We start from the raw sequence: 6,555 nt of genomic DNA, 5'->3' as shown, positions 1-6,555 counted from the left end.
ACTGTTTTTGTTCCCAAAAATAAAATTTTCTGCCTGACTCCTATACTTGGTCCACCTTGTCAATACACCTGACTAGATGAGAGTAATCTGAGAACGCTTGCAATAATGATCAATGAGATTACTGGAAAAGCTTCCATTTGTTGCTTACACTTTGTATCTGTCATTGCCTCATGAATTCATTATTATCACTTTAAAATCTACAGTAAACCTCTGCCTTTCTAAATAAATTGAACAAAAAATACTTTTTCATGATCCACATATTCAATATAACTGTGTTAAAGCACTTTAATTTGCATGAAAATGGCTTACTTTGGTCAAGGTTACTCACCTCCATATTTTGCACCATAACATCTATACAAGTGTTTCAGTTTTGCTCCACTCTGTAATGCAAATTTATAGCTACATTATATTTTTAGCTTCAATTTTGGCAACCAGAGGCATTTCACTTGCAGTAATTAATTAACCAATTTACATACATTAATACTGTGCTTGGGACAGCTTCCTAGAAATTGTCTCATCAATCATTGATTCAGATAAGGACAGGCTAATATTATAATTACTCCAAGCTGAGCTGGAAAATGTCAGCTCTTCTCTTCATTTTTTTTTTATTCACAAGATAGTAGTTGAATTGTTAAATTGTACTAAAACTGTTAAGTTTTTTTCATGAACTGCTTTAGGTTATTAAACTATTTTCGTGAAGCATCACAAAGTGACACTGTAGGTTAAGTGTGCTAAACAAATATTCGATTATTATGTTTATGTGCTGCGGTGGGTTGGCACCCTGCCCAGGATTGTTTCCTGCCTTGTGCCCTGTGTTGGCTGGGATTGGCTCCAGCAGACCCCCGTGACCCTGTGTTCGGATTCAGCGGGTTGGAAAATGGATGGATGGATGTTTATGTGATATGATGTATGCTCTTTTTTTCTTATATATTTATTTACTGTTTATGGTAACTTTTGACATAAAATAAGCTAATTATTGACTTTTTTTATTTGATCAATTTACTAGGATGACATCAAGTGGCTGGCATTTGGAAGAACAACAAAATGAAAATTAAGTGAAAACCAGAGGTGGATTTGCTGGTGTGTTTTGGGTCATTGTCCTGTTGCAGCACCCAAGATCGCTTCAGCTTGAGTTGACGAACAGATGGCCGGACATTCTCCTTCAGGATTTTTTGGTAGACAGTAGAATTCATGGTTCCATCTATCACAGCAAGCCTTCCAGGTCCTGAAGCAGCAAAACAACCCCAGACCATCACACTACCACAACCATATTTTACTGTTGGTATGATGTTCTTTTTCTGAAATGCTGTGTTCCTTTTACGCCAGATGTAACGGGACATTTGCCTTCCAAAAAGTTCAACTTTTGTCTCATCAGTCCACAAGGTATTTTCCCAAAAGTCTTGGCAATCATTGAGATGTTTGCTTAACAGTGGTTTGCGTCTTGGAAATCTGCCATGCAGGCCGTTTTTGCCCAGTCTCTTTCTTATGGTGGAGTTGTGAACACTGACCTTAATTGAGGCAAGTGAGGCCTGCAGTTCTTTAGACATTGTCCTGGGGTCTTTTGTGACCTCTCGGATGAGTCGTCTCTGCGCTCTTGGGGTAATTTTGGTCGGCCGGCCACTCCTGGGAAGGTTCACCACTGTTCCATGTTTTTGCCATTTGTGGATAATGGCTCTCACTGTGGTTCGCTGGAGTCCCAAAGCTTTAGAAATGGCTTTATAACCTTTACCATACTGATAGATCTCAATTACTTTTGTTCTCATTTGTTCCTGAATTTCTTTGGATCTTGGCATGATGTCTAGCTTTTGAGGTGCTTTTGGTCTACTTCTCTGTGTCAGGCAGCTCCTATTTAAGTGATTTCTTGATTGAAACAGGTGTGGCAGTAATCAGGCCTGGGGGTGGCTACGGAAATTGAACTCAGGTGTGATACACCACAGTTAGGTTATTTTTTAACAAGGGGGCAATTACTTTTTCACACAGGGCCATGTAGGTTTGGATTTTTTTTTCTCCCTAAATAATAAACACCATCATTTAAAAACTGCATTTTGTGTTTACTTGTGTTATATTTGACTAATGGTTAAATGTGTTTGATGATCAGAAACATTTTGTGTGACAAACATGCAAAAGAATAAGAAATCAGGAAGGGGGCAAATAGTTTTTCACACCACTGTATATTATATATATATATATATATATATATATATATATATATATATATATATATACACACACATTTTAGTGCATCCAGAAAGTATTCACAGCGCATCACTTTATCCACCTTTTGTTATGTTACAGCCTTATTCCAAAATGGATTAAATTTTACTGTTTATGGTAACTTTTGACATAAAATAAGCTAATTATTGACTTTTTTTATTTGATCAATTTACTAGGATGACATCAAGTGGCTGGCATTTGGAAGAACAACAAAATGAAAATTAAGTGAAAACTTTTATAGATTTTTCATTGGGTGAACAGATGAATCAGTTGCAGTTGCATTTCCCACCCCTTTGCCTACCATAGCCACATACCTGTTTCATTCCTGTACTGCAGCAAGAAAAAAAAACTGGGAATGGAACTTTGAAAATAAAGGTGGGAATTGCAAGAACTAAACATGAGTTAGTTTATTAAAAACTGCATGGTGTACAAGTGAATTGGAGGTTTAGTTGCTTATGCTGACTTGGAACAGGAGGGATGGAGCGCCACATAGGACAGTATGGAAAGCAGGGCTATGTTACAGCTAGTGGAGAACCTGCACTTGTAGAAAGTAATTGTGTTGACTGGAAATAAATCATACACAGTTTGAGTATTTTTGTTTGTAAATTGAAAACTACATAATCCCTTGTATAGTCTCTGTAGTAGTTTTTCATATACTTTAGCATTGCATGGCGAACCTACTTTTTCATATTAATATTTGCATTGTGACTAAGTCTGTTTACTATAATATAGGTACTTATCAAAATAAAGAATAAATGCAAAGTACTTTAGGTTAACCTAAGCTGTCATGGCCTGTCATAAATGCTGCAGAAGATAGCAAGGACTTATGTTGGATTTGTAGCCAATTAGCACCTAACAAAAAATACACATCATTTGATTTGTCCTTAATGATTTAATGCCTTTACCAAATGGACACAGAGTTGCCAATGAGAAATGAGTGGAAGAGGACAGGGACACAGCCCAGCAATATTTAGAGAGAGACAAAAAGAAACATCAATGTCAATTTATTTATATAGCACATTTAAAACAACATAGGAATGCTGTGGCCAAAGTGCTTTACAATAATAGAATAAAATAAAAACAAACAAATAACATAAATAACATAAATAGAAATACAAAATATATCCATCCATCCATCCATTGTCTAACTCGCTGAATCCGAACACAGGGTCACGGGGGTCTGCCGGAGCCAATCCCAGCCAACACAGGTCATAAGGCAGGAAACAATCCCGGGCAGGGTGCCAACCCACCGCAGGACACACACAAACACACCCACACACCAAGCACACACTAGGGCCAATTTAGAATCGCCAATCCACCTAACCTGCATGTCTTTGGAATGTGGGAGGAAACCGAGCGCCCGGAGGAAACCCACGCAGACACGGGGAGAACATGCAAACTCCACGCAGGGAGGACCCGGGAATCGAACCCAGGTCCCCAGATCTCCCAACTGCGAGGCAGCAGCGCCACCGTGCCGCCCTACAAAATATATGAACATAAATAAAAATAAAATAAATAATAAATAGAAGTAATGTTATATAATCACAATGAGGAAGCCATCAGTATTACTGAAGGTCACGGAATGCAAGTGAATAGAAATGAGTCTTTAATCTTGTTTTAAACAGTTCAATTGTAAACGACTCCTTTATGTGATGAAGTAAGGAGTTCCACAGGCGAGGAGCAGCAGCTGAAAAAGCCCTGTCCCCCTTGGTTTTACACTTGGTATGAGGGACAACAAGAGACAACTGACCAGAAGATCTAAGCACTCTGGATGGCCGGTGTAAAACACACAATTCAGATAAATAGGCAGGAACAAACCCATGTAAAGATTTAAAGAAGACTTTGGAAGAGCAGAGGCAATGCATGTCATCATGGTAGAGGAGGAAGATGCACACCACCAGACACTATGCTGCATACATGTACTTTGTAACCAATCAGGAGGAAACAGAGACAGCATAGCACAATTTAGTTAGAACTGGGTAATATTTCCCCAAGAGGGCAAATGACACTGCATGTGTAAAGGATGCCTAACCCTCTGTCAAACAGTCCTAAAAAGGTTGGCAGGTGTTTGTAACACCTCTTGGCAAACAATATAGTAGCGCATGGTCCTGATTCAAGAGAACTTCTGCCATTTTGGCCTTTTAAAACTAAAGACTGGAATGACAACAATAGTTTTCCTGAACTACGTACAATGACATTTAACATAGAATCAGCCAAATCATTATTTGAGATCTGGACAGAATACAGGCTGGGGCAGATTTGTGGCAAATGAAATTTAATGTAAGTAAACATAAGGTATTACAAGTAGGAAGTAAAAAATTTAAATTTAAACACATAACAGGAGACTTCAAACTCCTCAATCGCTATATCATGACAGTGTATCAAAGCCATTAAGTAGGCTAACAGTATATTAAGTCATATAGCACAATGTATAGAGTACAAGTCAAGAGTATATATCACACTAAGGAGGCCTCATCTGGAGGGTGCTGTGTAGTTTTTATTGCCTTGCTATCACAAAAGACATAACAGCACTAGAAAAAGTCCAGAGGCTAGCAACTAGATTGATTGTGAGAACTATTGGCTATGAGGATATGCTGAAAGAGCTGAACCTTTTTAATTTTAACAAATGGAGATTGGAAGATGTTATTGAAATTCTAAAATCGGTACAGTGAATACTGGCTGAGTTCATCGACAAGAACTTGAGGAAACAAATCGAAATTTCACACGTACAGTACATTGGAAAGATTTTCTTCACACTCAGAACAGGCACATGGAATAAATTACCAAGTAGTGTGGTAGAGTGAAGGACTTTAGGGGCCTTCAAAACTCAATTCATTGTTATTTTGAAGAAAATTAGGCAGATTAGATTGGCGAGCTATGTTGGGTTGAATGGCCTGTTCTTGTCAAATTATGCTAATCCTCTAATGTTCTCTTTAGCCTGTTAGGTGACAGTAAACAGTGGCAAACTGTAAGGAATGACACTGTGTTGTAAAGAGACTACCTAAGAAGAGATTGGGCCCTTTAGGGTACAGGGTTTCAGTGATCTCAGATACTACATGCAGTAGCCACATAAAAACTGTTGAAGTCCTCAATATGCACAGTTGAATTACTAGTATTGTAGTAGTCATGTGGTGCAAAAGACCCTGGCAGGATCTGAAACTACATAGGAAGGTTTTGTGGTTGGATTTTATTTGATTGGATTTTAAATATGCCTTTAAAATTTGGATTTTACATTTTGTTGTACAATTAACATTACAGATCAATAAGACACACAGTACTACATCTTGAAATCAGATTAGTTACCACTTCTTATACCTAGAGGATAGAGAAAGAAAAAGATAAAATATAAAGTAATAAATCAAAGATACTGAGGCATCCAAAAGGTTAGCAATGCTTCAGTGGGTGTAGTTCATTGAGGACAACATGCAGTAGATAAATGTCTGCCAGATTCTAAAGAACCTTTGAAGTATTCCTTATAAATTTTTTTTCTAATGTGAACATAAAACAGGACATCCTCCAGGTAATTAGAAGAAAATTAGAAAAACGGTGATAAGAAAAGGCCATTCAGCCCAACAAGCTCATCCATCCTGTTAAATTAGTTTGTCCAAAATAACCCAAACTTTTGATTTGAAGGCCCATAAATTCCTACTCTCCATCACACTACTTAGTCATTTATTCCAAGTGTCTATAGTTGAGGGAAGAAAAAAATGATAAGCTTTGTGTGAAATCTACATGGTTTCCAACCATGTCCCAGTGTTCTTGTTGCAGTGATTATTTTAAAATAACAACTATTATCTACTGTACTTTAGCCCATTATGTTATGACAAGTCAGTTTTGGTTCTTCCTGTTGAGCAAGATCAAATAGTATGTTATCATTGTATCATTAGTTATCACAACAAAATTTAAACATTTAACTTTGGCTCAATAGCACTCGAAAAAAGAATGTACCTAAAAAAGTTTTCTGACTTCGTTTTGCATCATGGTTACAGAGGCATTGAAACCCTTTTCTGGAAGAGAACACACAGTGCTACCTCATCCCTTCAGCAGAGCAGTTCTTGCATTTCATAATGCATGTGGTATAATATAAATGGCAACTTTGACAGGGGTTCGGAAGTCATTAAGGAAAATATATGTGAAAAAGAAATAATAAGAAAACAATACAAAAAGCAAAAGATTGTCTGTACTGGCAGTGTATGACCATCTACATTAATTATTATCAGAAAATAAAGCCATTAGTAATTTAACATCACTATTGTACCAGAGGCTGGAAGTGATTTCAGCCAAGAATAGAAACTGACAAGTCCCATGTTGAATAAGGTCTATTCTTTGTGGTATGATTTG

Source organism: Erpetoichthys calabaricus, chromosome 1 (assembly GCF_900747795.2).
Source record: "Erpetoichthys calabaricus chromosome 1, fErpCal1.3, whole genome shotgun sequence".
Taxonomy (NCBI): domain Eukaryota; kingdom Metazoa; phylum Chordata; class Cladistia; order Polypteriformes; family Polypteridae; genus Erpetoichthys; species Erpetoichthys calabaricus.
This window is presented reverse-complemented; position numbering follows the sequence as displayed.